This window comes from Pseudorca crassidens, chromosome 7 (genome assembly GCF_039906515.1).
Source record: "Pseudorca crassidens isolate mPseCra1 chromosome 7, mPseCra1.hap1, whole genome shotgun sequence".
In the NCBI taxonomy this organism is placed as follows: domain Eukaryota; kingdom Metazoa; phylum Chordata; class Mammalia; order Artiodactyla; family Delphinidae; genus Pseudorca; species Pseudorca crassidens.
This window is the reverse complement of record NC_090302.1, coordinates 40,836,935-40,852,312: the sequence shown is the minus strand read 5'-3', so window position 1 is coordinate 40,852,312 and position 15,378 is coordinate 40,836,935. Positions and strand designations below refer to the sequence as shown.

The window sequence follows — 15,378 nt, the reverse complement described above, 5'->3', positions numbered from 1 at the left end:
TTCAGTGGTTTTGCAGATAAAACTGACTCCTTGGCCTCGTCTGTCTCTTGGTGTTTGTATTGCACATTTCTAAGATCCAGTGTTCGCATTCCAACTTCTACACCTTATTAACATTCAGTGGAATATAATTGTGTTTATATAATGGAGTATTTTCTAATGTGCTAAGCAAAATTCAGTTGTTAAATCTTTTGCTGTCATTGGACTATGTAGTGTTGCTCAGAATTATGACTTTGTCATAATGGCATCTAATAGGGGAGATTGAAAAATTGCCCGGAAGCCAAGAGCTTGTTCTATACTTTTGTCACTGGGCATTAAGAGTTGCCAGAAGATATATCAAAAAACCTTTACATAGTAAACAAACTGATGTAACTTTTGGCTAGCAACTTCTAAAAAGTTACTTCTTATTACCTGATGAAGTCTTTACATTGTGGGTGCATTTGGGAAAAAGACACAAAAGATGGACTCAGTGGACTCATTTCTCTGAGTACCACAGACTCCACGCCTCGCCAAGCCCCCACGTGCAGCTCACTTTGCTTTCTTCTGCTCCCACTAGTGGAAGTGTGCACGCTGCCCACAGGTGCATACATGGTGGAATGAGGAGGTGCATTTCTAGTGCATGGTGGCTTTTTTTTTTTTTTCCTCCTCTGCTTGCTTGCTTCCTTGCTTGCTTTTAGTAGTTACAAAGTTTAGGTGCACCAGCTGGAGAGAGAGAGTTTTTGCTTCTGGACTACTGAATCCTTCATTTGCTCAGGTAAGATCAGCTGTGAGAAGGAAGAAGCTAATAAATGGAATAGCTGCACGTCTTGCAGCCACAGTGCTTGGTGTTGTGGGCTGGAAGGCACCGAGGCATTTCCCTCCTTCCCTTCAGTTGTGTCACTGCTTTTCAGGAGAACGGTTCACCCGCCTGCCTGCCAGTGGGCATGCGCCGAGGTTAGCATGCAGCCGGTATTTGAGCGTTCCTGTGTGTTATAGATACGTGGATGGATCCCTATCTGACTTCTTATCTGGTCTGAGCTGGGTTAGACCTCAGTAACCATGAGGAACTTTCATGGGAATATATCCTTTGAGGGCGCTCATATTCACAAACCATGGACCTAAGTTAATATCCTGAACTCAAATGCTCTTCTGGATCACAAACAACAAAGGAAGTCTTTCTCGTCCTTTAGCTGTGACCACAAAACCACTGCCCACTGTATTCCCAATTACATATTTCTGCTCAGGATTTGCTTGTTGACTAGACTACATGGAGTGCTGAAGGAGAGGCAAGGGGCCTGTTTGCATTTCTTTAGAAGTCTGGCTGCCCTTTGCCTGATCCATACCAGCGTGTATTTCTTCTTACTTTAAGCAGCTCTGCTTCATGGAGGTGGTGAATGGGAAGAATGTGTAACCCAACATGCTGTGACCAGGCTGAGGCGTTGTTCCCCAAGGCAGAGGGAAAAGTTTGAATTTTCCCTGGGGGGGTGTTAGATTGTAGGCTTCTGAAGACACAGACTCCTACACATAATCACCAGTACAACTTATTCCCATGGCATTTTTGCAGGATCTGTGGGGTTATGTTCAGATGTGGGAGGAGATCTTGGGGTGTTGGTGGAGCTAGCTGATTTGCCAGTAGGTCGTTTTCCCACATGAGTTATGTTGTTTGTGTGAGCAGGCCCGGTAGGAGCAGACTGTAATGGTAGTGGTGCTGAGCAAGACTGGACTGGAATTAATTGGCTAAGGAAGTCGCACCCTGTGGAGGAAAGCCGTGGGGAGGTACTGGCAACTCCTTTTCTGCCTTAAGCTGGGAGGATAGGCACCATAATCTCACTACTTACTGTTTATTTCCCCAATACTTTTGACATTTCTTGGTTGAAATCCTTGACATGTGTAATGGATGACCTGTGTCATGGTTTTCTAAATGCTGATGCTGTGTATATCTTTTCTTCTGCTTGCTTTGGATTTAATTGGCTCTTCTGTTTTTTAGTTTCCTAAGGTGTGTGTATATCTTTTAATGTGTGGGCAACAGACATGTTTGTTACCCCGTCCAGTGCGGGCCTCTCGGATGTTTTGTGTCTGAACCCTGCCCACCTTGTTTCCTCTTCTGGGCATTCTGTGAGCATCGCACTACTTGCCTCTACCCTGAGGCAGATGGACTGTACTCTGGAGGGAGGGCAGGAGGCAGGTTATTAGAGGAAGATGAATTCTATTTCCTGTCTCTTCAGAGACGTGCAAAATCACTGTTGCATGGCTGCAAGCGTCACCTGGTGCTAGGACTGAAGGCTCTTAATCTGATCTTTTAACACTGGCTCTCTGTGTGACAGTCTCACTGCTAGAAGGGCAGCTGCGGCATTAGAATTTATTTTAAAATCTTTTTTTTTATTTAATTTTTAAAAACATCTTTATTGGAGTATAATTGCTTTACAATGGTGTGTTAGTTCTGCTGTAAAACAAAGTAAATCAGCTATATATATATACATATATATATATGTATATATATATATCCCCTCCCTCTTGCGTCTCCCTCCCACCCTCCCTATCCCACCCCTCTAGGTGGTCACAAAGCACCGAGCTGATCTCCCTGTGCTATGTGGCTGCTTCCCACTAGCCATCTATTTTACAGTTGGTAGTGTATATTATGCCCATGCCACTCTCTCACTTCATCCTAGCTTAGCCATCACTTCATCCTAGCTTACCCATCCCCCTCCCCCTGTCCTCAAGTCTATTCTCTACATCTCCGAATTTGTTCCCGTCCTGCCCCTAGGTTCTTCAGAACGATTTTTTTCCCCTTAGACTCCGTATATATGTGTTAGCATACGGTATTTGTTTTTCTCTTTCTGACTTACTTCACTCTGTATGACAGTCTCCAGGTCCATCCACCTTGCTACAAATGACTCAATTTCGTTTCTTTTTATGGCTGAGTAATACTCCATTGTATTTATGTGCCACATCTTCTTTATCCATTCATCTGTGGATGGACACTTAGGCTGCTTCCATGTCCTGGCTATTGTAAATAGAGCTGCAGTGAACACTGTGGTACATGACTCTTTTGGAATTATGGTTTTCTCAGTGTATATGCCCAGCAGTGGGATTACTAAGTCATATGGTAGTTCTATTTTTAGTTTTTTAAGGAACCTCCATACCGTTCTCCATAGTGGCTGTATCAATTTACATTCCCACCAACAGTGCAAGAGGGTTCCCTTTTCTCCACACGCTCTCCAACATTTATGGTTTGTAGATTTTTTGATGATGGCCATTCTGACTGGTGTGAGGTGATACCTCATTGTAGTTTTGTTTGCATTTATCTAATGATTAGTGATGTTGAGCATCCTTTCATGTGTTTGTTGGCCATCTGTATACCTTCCTTGGAGAAATGTCTATTTAGGTCTTCTACCCAGTTTTGGATTGGGTTGTTTGTTTTTTTGATATTGAGCTGCATGAGCTGCTTGTATATTTTGGAGATTAATTCTTTGTCAGTTGCTTCATTTGCAAATATTTTCTCCCATTCTGAGGGTTGTCTTTTGGTCTTGTTTACGGTTTCCTTTGCTGTGCAGAAGATTTTAAGTTTCATTAGGTCCCATTTGCTTATTTTTGCTTTTATTTCCTTTTCTCTAGGAGATGAGTCAAAAAGGACCTTGCTGTGATTTATGTGATACAGTGTCCTGCCTATGTTTTCCTCTAAGAGTTTTATACTGTCTGGCCTTACATTTAGGTGTTTAATCCATCTTGAGTTTTTGTGTATGGTGTTAGGGAGTGTTGTAATTTCATTCTTTTACATGTAGCTGTCCAGTTTTCATAGCACCACTTATTGAAGAGGCTGTCTTTTCTCCACTGTATGTTCTTGCCTCCTTTAGTTGACCATATGTGCATGGGTTTATCTAGGTGCTTTCTATCCTGTTCCATTGATCTATATTTCTGTTTCTGTGCCAGTACCATACTGTCTTGATTACTGTAACTTTGTAGTATAGTCTGAAGTCAGGGAGTCTGACTCCTCCAGCTCCGTTTTTCGTTCTCAAGATTGCTTTGGCTATTCGGGGTCTTTTGTGTTTCCATACAAATTGTGAAATCTTTTGTTCTAGTCCTGTGAAAAATGCCATTGGTAGTTTGATAGGGATTGCATTGAATCTGCAGATTGCTTTGGGTAGTATAGTCATTTTCACAATGTTGATTCTTCCATTTCAAGAACATGGTATATCTCTCCATCTGTTTGTATCATCTTTAATTTCTTTCATCAGTGTCTTATAATTTTCTGCATACAGGTCTTTTGTCTCCTTAGGTGGGTTTATTCCTAGGTGTTTTATTCTTTTTGTTGCAATGGTAAATGGGAGTGTTTCCTTAATTTCTCTTTCAGATTGTTCATCATTAGTATACAGGAATGCAAGAGATTTCCATGTATTAATTTTGTATCCTGCTACTTTACCAAATTCATTGATTAGTCCTAGTAGTTTTCTGGTAGCATCTTTAGGATTCTATATGTATAGTATCATGCCATCTGCAAACACTGACAGCTTTACTTCTTCTTTTCCAATTTGGACTCCTTTTATTTCTTTTTATTCTTTGATTGCTGTGGCTAAAACTTCCAAAACTATGTTGAATAATAGTGGTGAGAGTGAGCAACCTTGTCTTATTCCTGATCTTAGTGGAAAAGGTTTCAGTTTTTCACCATTAAGAATGATGTTGGCTGTGGGTTTGTCATGTATGGCCTTTATTATGTTGAGGTAAGTTCCCTCTATGCCTATTTTCTGGAGGATTTTTATCATAAATGGATGTTGAATTTTGTCAAAAGCTTTTTCTGCATCTATTGAGATTATCATATGGTTTTTACCCTTCAATTTGTTAATATGGTGTATCACATTGATTTATTTGCATATATTGAAGAGTCCTTGCATTCCTGGGATAAACCTCACTTGATCATGGTGTATGATCCTTTTAATGTGCTGTTGGATTCTGTTTGCTAGTATTTTGTTGAGGATTTTTGCATCTATGTTCATCAGTGATATTGGCCTGTAGTTTTCTTTCTTTGTGACATCTTTGTCTGGTTTTGGTCTCAGTGTGATGGTGGCCTTGTAGAATGAGTTTGGGAGTGTTCCTCTCTCTGCTATATTTTGGAAGAGTGTGAGAAGGCTGAGACTGTCCTCAATTCTTTTCATTCTTTTTCCTTTATTCTGTTCTGCAGTAGTTATTTCCACTATTTTATCTTCCAGGTCACTTACCTGTTCTTCTGCCTCAGTTATTCTGCTATTGATTCCTTCTAGAGAAGTTTTAATTTCATTTATTATGTTGTTCATCATTGTTTGCTCTTTAGTTCTTCTAGGTCCTTGTTAAATGTTTCTTGTATTTTCTCCATTCTATTTCCAAGATTTTGGATATCTTTACTATCATTACTCTGAATTCTTTTTCAGGTAGACTGCCTATTTCCTTTTCATTTGTTTGGTCTGGTGGGTTTTTACCTTGCTCCTTCATCTGCTGTGTGTTTTTCTGTCTTCTCATTTTGCTTAACTTACTATGTTTGGGGTCTCCTTTTTGCAGGCTGCAGGTTCGTAGTTCCCGTTGTTTTTGGTGTCTGTCCCCAGTGGCTAAAGTTGGTTCAGTGGGTTGTGTAGGCCTCCTGGTGGAGGGGACTAGTGCCTGTGTTCTGGTGGATGAGGCTGGATCTTGTCTTTCTGGTGGGCAGGACATGTCCAGTGGTGTGTTTTGGGGTGTCTGTGAACTTATTAGGATTTTAGGCAGAATGGGTGGGGTTGTGTTCCTGTCTTGTTAGTTTTTGGCATGGCGTGTCCAGCACTGGAGCTTTCTGGTTGCTGAGTGGAACTGGGTCTTAGCGTTGAGACGGAGATCTCTAGGAGAGCTCTTGCTGATTGATATTACATGGGGCCGGGAGGTATCTGTTGCACCAATGTCCTGAACTCGGCTCTCCCACCTCAGAGGCTCAGGCCTGACACCTGGCCAGAGCACCAAGACCCTGTCAGCCACACAGCTTTCAATGGCTCCTTCCTCTCTCTGCTTCCCCATGCAATGAATCTTCTTTTTAAAGCCAAGACATCTTTGAATGCCATGTCGGAAGCAAGGTCCTGGAGCAACAAGCCACCGTGTGCGGCTGACTGCAGGCAGGACATCTAAAATCTTTTTATTTAAAAGGTAAATGATTGTATTTAGAGAAAAGAAAAACATTTCCTGAAGACTAGTGCATAAGCTACAGGACAGTGGTTGGAGGGGTTTTTTGGAGTTTGGCAGGAACAAGAAGTAAATTTACAGACATCTAGATAAGTCTGTTTTTAATTTAGCTCCCATGTGCTGACTAATGTACCTGCTTAATATTGCTTGTGTCTAGTGTACCACAGTTTCTAAGATTAAAAAAAATATGTACTGAATGACAGCTGTTGAACAAATTTAGTTTTAACTGCAAGACATTTTCTGGGGAAGTAAGTTGTATAATTGTAGCTCAAGGACTCGAAGTGTGTCTGTGTATGTAACATCAGAGAAAAGTATTTTCCTATTAGATCTCACCAAAACACTTTTAAAAATTATAGCCAATATCTGTTTTAGTGATGTGCTTATTGCACTTGTGTACAACCACTTCCAAAGTTATTGCCAACTCTTTTCATTAAGTGAGTAATTGTCACTTACAGTTCTTAAAATTTCACAGGATCCTTAAAATCAGGATTTAGAGAAACCTAGTGAGTGAGTCCTCACCTGTCTGAAGCTGTTCTTTTCTCCCACTTGCTTTTGGCTTCTAGGGATGGGTAAGACTTTTCGGAATTCTGCTGCCCTCAGATTTCTTCTGTAAAAGGCAAATCTCAAAGCAGTAAATGGGAAGTTCTTCTCTGTCTCACTTCAGGTCTCATTTGCTGAGGAGGAACTCTAACCAACTTCCTGTTGGCAGTTCCCTAAGCAAGAGATGGCCAGGGATGATGACAGTCACATCTGGGTCGAGTCCTGGCTTCCGTGTTACAAATTGCATGGCTCACTATAACCTAGTTAAGCTGGGTGACCTTTAGCAAGTGATCTGCCTCTTTAAGCCTCAGTTTCCTCATCTGTAGGATGAAGTTAATAATAGCATGGAATGCATATGATTGCCGTGAGGATTCCCTGGGATTGTCTGGTGCAGCTTAGCACATAGTAACCAGTGGCTCCTGAGGTTGGCTGGCAGTAGTACTGGCTGCAGCAGCAGCAGCCGAGAAGCCCAGAGTTCCCTTCTCAGAGGACCTGGAGCCAGCCCTCCCTCCCCTTTCTAGTCATTGCCCTTTGGAAGAGTGTGTATTGTTTATCTTCCTCTCTGATGTGCTTATAGGGGAAAAAAGTATCAATTAAAACAACCCAGGGCTGTGAACTAGCTAAAAATCTCCATGAGGCATATTAGGTAGCCTCAAGGGTGATTCTCTTCTAGCTCCTAAAATTAATTTTCCAATTTAGCAAACGCCCGTCTCTCCCCAACCAGCAAGCAAAGATCCAAAACATGACAACTCTTCAAGGTGTTCGCGCTGTAGAGTTCGCCTCGGAAGACACAGTGATTTTGGATGGGGTCTGTGTTCTACACACATTGTGATCTAAAAGAACAAATTTCTCAGTCTAGTTGCGGGACTGGCTGTTTTCAAAGTACCTGGTGGCTTAGTTGGAGTTAGTTTTGTTTTTACAAGTAGTTTGTGTGGATGGGCTCTGTATCAGCAATTTCAGGATATAGCATGTAGACTCTTAGACCTTAGTGAGCACTTAGCAGAATTGAAGGATGCCAGTAAGTACTGAGTTATCTCCAGTGCCCCCCAGCCCCCCTTTCCAGGAACATACCTTTAGGGCGATTCTAATGTAGGTTGAAAACTATGCACCACTTGTTACACCCTGGCAGCAAGGCACGGTGTTCCTGCTAACTTGGAATCAGACCAACTCTGCATCTTACTGGCTTTATATTGGGAAAGTTGATCTGTGAGTTGTAATACTCCTGTAGATGGTGAGAGTAACCCCATTTTTACAATGTGTACTATATGTATTAAAATGTAAAGCACTTCGGATAGTAAATGCCAGTTTTTGTTGTTGTTGTTTTTAACCTTTTCTGGGAAATGAATTTTATTCCAGCTTATTTTGGGTCCCAAGACATTTGGAGAGGGGGGAGGGACTCGGTAAAAAACTGGGAAGAGTTGAAGGTAATATTTGTGAATGGGCGGGCTGGCTGGCGGTCTTCCTGTGAAATAAGCTAGCCTCGCAGCTCCAGGGGCTGCTTGCAACAGTGGGTGGTTAGTTCCACACAGATGATCTTTCAGAAGGGCAGCAATATTTAATTTTTTTGGAAAGCCTGTAAGTATCGTATTATCCTGTTAGATTAAGCATTAACTAAATGTTGGGCACTAGCTGAGGGTCTTACTTAGAGGACAGTTGTGCTTTTTGAGGACAGTTGTGCTTTTTGTACTTTTTTTCCCTTGGGTTATAAAATAGTTTATTTTTGAGATGGGCAGGGTATGGTTTGTGGTGACTAACAAGGTTTTCTTAAGATGTTTGAGAACTTCAAACCCCTAATAGGCTGTAGGTCAGTAATGTATTACACGATGGTGACATATTACGTCATAATTTAAAGTCTTCTTTCCTCAGAGTACCATTTGTATTTTTCAGAAACTTGTTGCTCCCCTAACAAGGAGCAGAGTTCATTGGAAGAGTTATGTTATGTGTGAGGCAGTGTGATAAGAGCCTGAGGTTAGGCAGACTTGGGACCAAATCCTGGCTTAGCCACTTGCTTCTTTTATCATGTTGAACACAATACTTTATTTTTCTGGGCTGCAGTTTCCTCATCTGAAAAATGGGATACCTGCACTGTAGGGTTGTTATATGAGGACTAGTGATAATGTGAAAGACCTAGCTTGGTATTAGGCTGCTTTAACAGAGATTAAAGGAACAGTGGTTTAGGCAAAATAAAAGTTTGTTTTTCTCTTACATAACAGTTTGCATAGAAGCAGCTGTAGCTAATTTGGGGACTCCACGATGTTGTAAACTCAAGTTCCTTATATATTGATGTTCATCGTCCCCAGCATCACCATGTCCTGCCCCAGCCAGCAGGAAGGACGAGAGAACTTGCGCTTCTTCTTTGAAGGTCACGGTGTGGATGATGCTCACATTGTTTGCTCACTTTGCAGTGGCCAGTGCCTACTTACTTGCCCATAGCCAGCTGCAAGGAAGACTTGGAAATGCAGTCTTAGTTGAGGATGCCCACCTAAAACTTAAACTAATGTAATAGAAGGGATATCAAGGGATAGCTAGCAATTGCTTCTAGACACAGTGCTGTGCACAAAATAAAAATAGTGAGCAGCATTATTATTACCAGTGTTGATTTGAAGGGAAGTCACACTGACCCAGTGGTGTATCTTTATGTGACAAACTCTAGCTCTGACTATATAATCAGCACAACTTGTATTTTAATCTATCACATAAAATATAAAATAATGCAAAGTTCTTGTTATAGAAGTCTCTTCCAGGGTCTGAATTGTAGGGAAAAAGAGTCACCCATCAGGCATTCTTTATCATTCATACATGCACAGGGGGTGAAAAGGAACCCCCATGAACAGTGATAGGCCCTGTGGGCCATCTAGGTCTAGATACACAGCTTATGTTTATGCCCATATTTTTAAAAGCACAAAGATTTTTGAAGACCCCTCTCAATTGAAGGATGGAATATAGGCGATCACTCATAGGACTGCCATATTTTGTAGTAGACTTGCTGGAAGGAACATGCTGCTTGAAGCTGAAAAAGTTATTGTTAAGGAAGCTGCTTCTCATAAGTGGGACATTTGTGAGTCCTTAAGTTATAGTTCTTTTCCCCTCATCTATCTCAGACATACTCTTTTATGCATATGTCTTGTCCTCAAACTGGAGAACATGGGATCAACATTTTTGACAGTCTGCCTCCCCTCCAAATCATGAAAGATATATTGGATAAGTCACTCTTGGTTTTGTGGAATTTTAAGACATCTCAGAAAAAGTAGCTCAGGTTCATTGCTTTGCAGCATCAAACTTGATCAATTTTTAATGTCTTGGGCCTAAAACCATTTCCAGCCACAGCCTGAAGTAACCTGAAATGTATGTACCTTACTGGACAGGGTGAGAGAACAGAAAGTGGTTCCTTATGACCAATGGCTTCCTAATTCCCATTTATCAAACCCATGGTCATCGTTAGATTTGGAGAAATGGCATTATCCATCTTTAACCTTGTTTTCAGCAGGTCGTTACAACTAGTTTCTAGTCATTCAGTGCCAAGGAGGTGATGGATATTGCCCTCCTCCCCTAGTCCTCTGCAATTCCATAGCTAAATTTTCTTGTTCCTTGAGTTCTGTAAGCAGAAGCAGGCTTTTTGGAGGCTGTGGAGGAGCCCAGATTGGAGTGAGCACTTCTTTTTGCCTTGCATCTGTGAATATTAACAAATGAAAAAAAAAAGAATTCAAATCATTTTTTTGAGCATGTTTAACCAAAGTTCTCTGATGATTAGAATTTTTAGGAGTGAAAATTTTAAGCCTTCTTTCTACTTTTATTCTTATATTTACCTAGAGAAACGGGGACATTCCAACTTAAATTCTTTCTAGTGCAAATTTAATTTTTAATTTTAACTAACTCAAAACTGTGTTTTTATTGCCTTGTTAGCTTTTCTAATGAGCAGTAGTTGTGTTTTCTCCAGAATTCTGTAGATTAATTTGGGTGTTCAACATTGCATTTAAATAGTAGAAGATAATACACAATTACATAGTAGTGATAATGTGTATTTAAGTTCCAGTAGGCTAAGATAGCCAGTCAAATCAGTGAACTTCTATTTTGGACTTTGCATAAATTTGGTCCTTTTAATTTGATGGAAAACAAACCCTTTCGCTGTGTTATGAGATACGGTTGTATGTCAAGTGCTGTTTATTTGGCACCTGGCTTAGTATGGCACTGAATTATTCTGAACCACATTTTGCATGTGTAGAATAATCATGAAATAGAAGTTGAAAAATGTGATCAGTCACTTTCATATTGTGCCTTAGGGAGGAAATGAACAAAATACAGTGGTTACATGCACCGGTGGTAGTGTTCTCGCCTCATAATGGCACCAGGTTAACTTGTCTTACTGCTGTTAACTTTGTAAGGAATCAGTGGCTCATGAGAACATGGTTTGATGTAGGAGAGCTTGGCTGAAAGCACCAGAGGTCCCCTGATACGTATGCAGTGACACCCGTAAGACCTGAGATCATTCATTAAGGGCCAGCAGCCTTTACAGGACACGTCTGCTTCCCAGCCAGGCCATTTCATCAGTGTTGGTAATGTGTTCTGACAGTGTTGTGTATCTAAGGAATGTCCTAAAGTGACTAATACACCTGGAGTGGGGCTTTAGAGGATTTGGACCAGTTTTCTAATTTTTACGTTGGGCGGCCTTCCATTTAAAATGTTTTTTCTCACAATACTGAGTGAGGCATCAGAGAGCATAATCCTGTCCCAAGTTCCATGGCTGACAGATTGACTTGTTCTGCATGGCCGTGTGTTTGGTTGACAGTTGGATATTTGGTGAGATCCTTATGGCCTGCTTCCCCTCAGGAAATGAAAGATGGTTCTCAGGAAGGAGAACTTTTTTCTGCAGGTTTAAATGTGGGCCTCCTTCCAAAGGCAGCAGTGCCAACTCTTATCTGTATGTGTCTAAAAACATTAGTGTGTATTTGAGAAACTGAGTCATTTCTTTGACTTTCAGTTAGGTAGTGGTTGGATTATTATTATTGGACTTAAGCTTTAAGGTACCTTAAGTTAGAGCTGCATTGTCCAGTACAGTAGCCATAGCCATAAGTAGCTAGCTAGACTTAAATTAAAATTAATTAAAGTTAAATGTGGTTAAAAATCCAGTTTCTCAGTCGCATTAGCCACACTTTGTGTTCAATATCCACCCATATGTGGCTAGAGCACAGATCTAGAACGTTTCCAGCATTGCAGAAAGTTCTGTTGGAAAGCTCTGGACTTGTAGAGCTTATTGGACATATCAGTGAAGAATGCCTTGCCTGCACATGAACGAGAATGAAGAAGACAACGCCAAATGGTCAGTACGAGAAAGCCTCGGGCAGCATTTCCCAGGGTGTCTCCTGAGAGCCTTAATCCCGAGCTCCATAGCCAAAGTTGTCTGGAAAGGCCTGCACACATCTTCACCCTCTTTCGAGATTCGAAGCTCTGAGAAGGCGAGCAGTTTGCCAGGTATTAGCCAAATTACACCTTGTGAATTTTAAAATTGTATTTTGTATAAGTAATAACCTAATCTCTTGTGGGCCTAAATAACATTTCTTGGGATACCATTTAGGAAAGACTGACTAAAAGAGTTTTGGTTAAATTTATAGCTCATTTGTGTTAGTAAACTTGGTAGACTTGCTGGAAAAGGCTCTGACTTAATGGATGTGGAGTGACACTTCTACTTGGATTTGATCTGCTCAGGATCAAATTGTGTCTAGTCACATTGAACACAGCCAGAGGAGTAGCCAGAAGGATGAGCGAGTCTCCTAAAGCCAGTGACCTGGGGATATTTAACCTGGAATAGAGAAAGTTGAAAACATGCATTATGCCATTTTCAAATACCTGAGGGTGCACTACTGTGGAGGAGAATTTAGAGACAGAATCGTGTGGGAAGTAGTTAGGGAGCAGTCTTCTCTCCTCCTCCAGCCACTCATTCTTTCTCTTCCTTGATAGACAAGCTTCTTTATCCTTCAGGAACCTTATCCAGGCTGTTCCCTTTGCCTCCAGTTCTTTTCTCCCTGCTTTTCACTCGCGGAACTCTTGCACATTCTTCTGGTCTCAGTTGTCCGACCCACTTCCTTACGGAATCTTCCTCCAACCCTAAGACTTGATTAGATATTTCTCTGATGAGTGATTTCGTAGCATCCTGTCATTGTCTTCATGGAAACTATCCTGCAACTGTAATTACAAAGCCTCTTGAATGTTATTAATTCACTGTCTTGTTCATTAATCCTAGTTCCTGCCACAGTGCTTGGCACACAGTAGGTGCTTAATAAATAATTGAATGAATGAATAAGAAAACAAAGCCTTTCCTTGATGCCCCAGGAAATGTGCTGACCGTTCCTGCCAATAATCTTCCCTAGTCCTTTAAATCCTACATTCCTGTATTGTAAGACGCTCTCTGTGAATTGTGTAAGGAGGGGGGCCGTTACCTCTTGCTCACTTTTGCATTTCCACATGTCAGGATAAGAATTTTAGTTCATTTTGCATATCTGTCCTTACTACCCCTATACTACCCCTGTCAATAAGAGGGATTTTAAAAAAAAATTGTAAGTTGTGATAATAGTTTTTTAAATTAAAGTTTTTATTACAGATACCAGATCTACTGCCATGCCTCAAAGTATTGGCATGGCAGTACTGTCCTTGTAGTCTCTTCTGAGAAACATACGTTCAACATCTAAGGTATATATATATTCTAGTGGTTTGTTAATGCCAGTTTCTCAGCAGGCTTTGTTGGACTTATCATAAGCTTATATTGTTTTAGTCTCTTTCGTGTGGAAAAAAATATTCTTAATACTTTGAACAAGTGCAAAAAAGTTATTTTATGATGATGAAAGTAAGTAGGCAAGTGATTTAACGTATAGATTTTCATTTTACTGGTTTTTTTTTTTTACAACCATGCTTGTATTCCTTAAATCACAGTATTTTATTGAGATGTAATTTATGCATCATAAAATTCACTCATTTTTTTAGGCGTACAATTCAGTAATTTTTCGTAAATTTACAGAGTCGTGAAACCATAATCAGAATCTAGGTTTTTTGTCCGTTCGTTTGGATTTTTTAAAATTACAGGTCACAGTATTTTAAAGAATACATATTTGAGGTTTTATTTCTTTAATTTTTTCTCTTCTCCAAATCCCAGTTAGAGGCCCCTCTCTCAGAGACCCTTGGCTTGTTAATGTACTCCTAGTGGCACTTTATTTGGTGGTGCTTGTGGAAAGTTCAGACGGGGAACTCGTATCTGAGTGAGCAGCTTGAGCAATGAGAGCGGCCACAGGACTCTTCCTCCTGCAGATTTACCGGGTCTAGAGTGGCTGTCACCACTTGTGGTGAGGCCACAGAGGAGACCAGCAGGAAGTGGGAGAGGAAATGAGACGTGGGTGGAGCGGGAGGAGAGGGGCGGATGGGGAAGGGGAAGAGACGGCAGACTCATGGGAAAGCCTTCACAGTTCTAAGAAGATGTGAAAAACTTGCCAGATTTTCTGAGTCAGAGAGTTTATATGTTGAAATTTGAAAATGGAAGAACAATGCCTCTTTGGGTCCTATTGCGAGAGTACTTTAGGGCTTCTTCTCCTAGTGTTCATTTTTTTCTTTTGGGATCATTTGCCCTTCTTCATGCTGCTTCAGTGTGTGGTACAGTGTTACTTGTGGCTGAGTGAGCAATGTCCGAGTGTTTCTGGTGCTTTCAGAGCACAAGGGGGGAGGAGGCATTCTTTGCCTTAGGGAGCTTCCGTTCAAAAAGTCCTTAAGCACCACATGATTCACGGTTGTAAGCAGAAATAGGGAAGTAAAATCCTGAACTACAGGTAAAGTTCAGATATGGTATTAGCCCTTGGCCATTGCCAGGAGAGAAAAGGAAGGAGCTGAATCATGACTTCCATTGTCATTTTAGCTTTTTAGCAAGAGTTTCTATAAAAGCATCTGATGTCAGTGTTAACGGTTCACTGGTGTGTTTCTGGTTTTCTCAGTAAATGTACTTGATTTTAATGCCAAGTCAGAAAGATATCCCCACTGCCTAAGGCATCTTTGCTCATCTTGGCAGTTGGAATCTAGTTTATGAAGCAAGAACTGAGCGATCTTCGTGGTAGAAAGGCCCTAACTAGATGTATTTTCTGCATTTCTGTCTCATGGAACTGTTCTTTGAATACTTAATGTAAAGTAGATGATATTTCAGTAATATGGAGAGGTATTTAAGTAATATGCAGAAATGGCGGAGAGTAAGAGCTTTTAAAAACTTTAATTGAACGAATGGATGTGTGAATGGAATGAGAGGTATGCATGTTGAATAAGTGTACATGTGTTCTTTGGCTTTCAGTTTCATGGAAGTTTTGAGCAGCCATTGTTGAGTGTTGGAAAGTAAAAGGTAGAAAATTCCATAAAAATTTTTGTCCATAAACTCACTTTGAATATTAGATAATTCCCAGAGTCATCCTACATGCTTTTTGTTTGTTTGTTTTTTCTGCTTTCCAAGTACTGCTAGTTTTCACTACCCTGACAACCAGATTTGTCCTAAATCTAAATACGAGCTCTGTGCTTGGCACATGGTAGATGCTCAATAAACATACATGGTCAGGTTGGCTTCAAGAGAGAACAGCTATTACTGGCCGTTTTATCGATTATACCTCTCTGTTCCTTCTAGTGTTTTCATGAATCTTTAGGATTTTTACTTTCAGAGAAAGAGGAAAA

General features: G+C 40.7%; 1 protein-coding gene across 8 annotated transcripts in view; it reads left to right on the top strand.

The window, feature by feature from the left end:
• TLE4 (TLE family member 4, transcriptional corepressor) overlaps positions 1 to 15,378 on the top strand; it is a 154,822-nt gene that overhangs the window by 34,121 nt on the left and 105,323 nt on the right. The gene's annotated exons all lie outside the window — the stretch shown is intronic.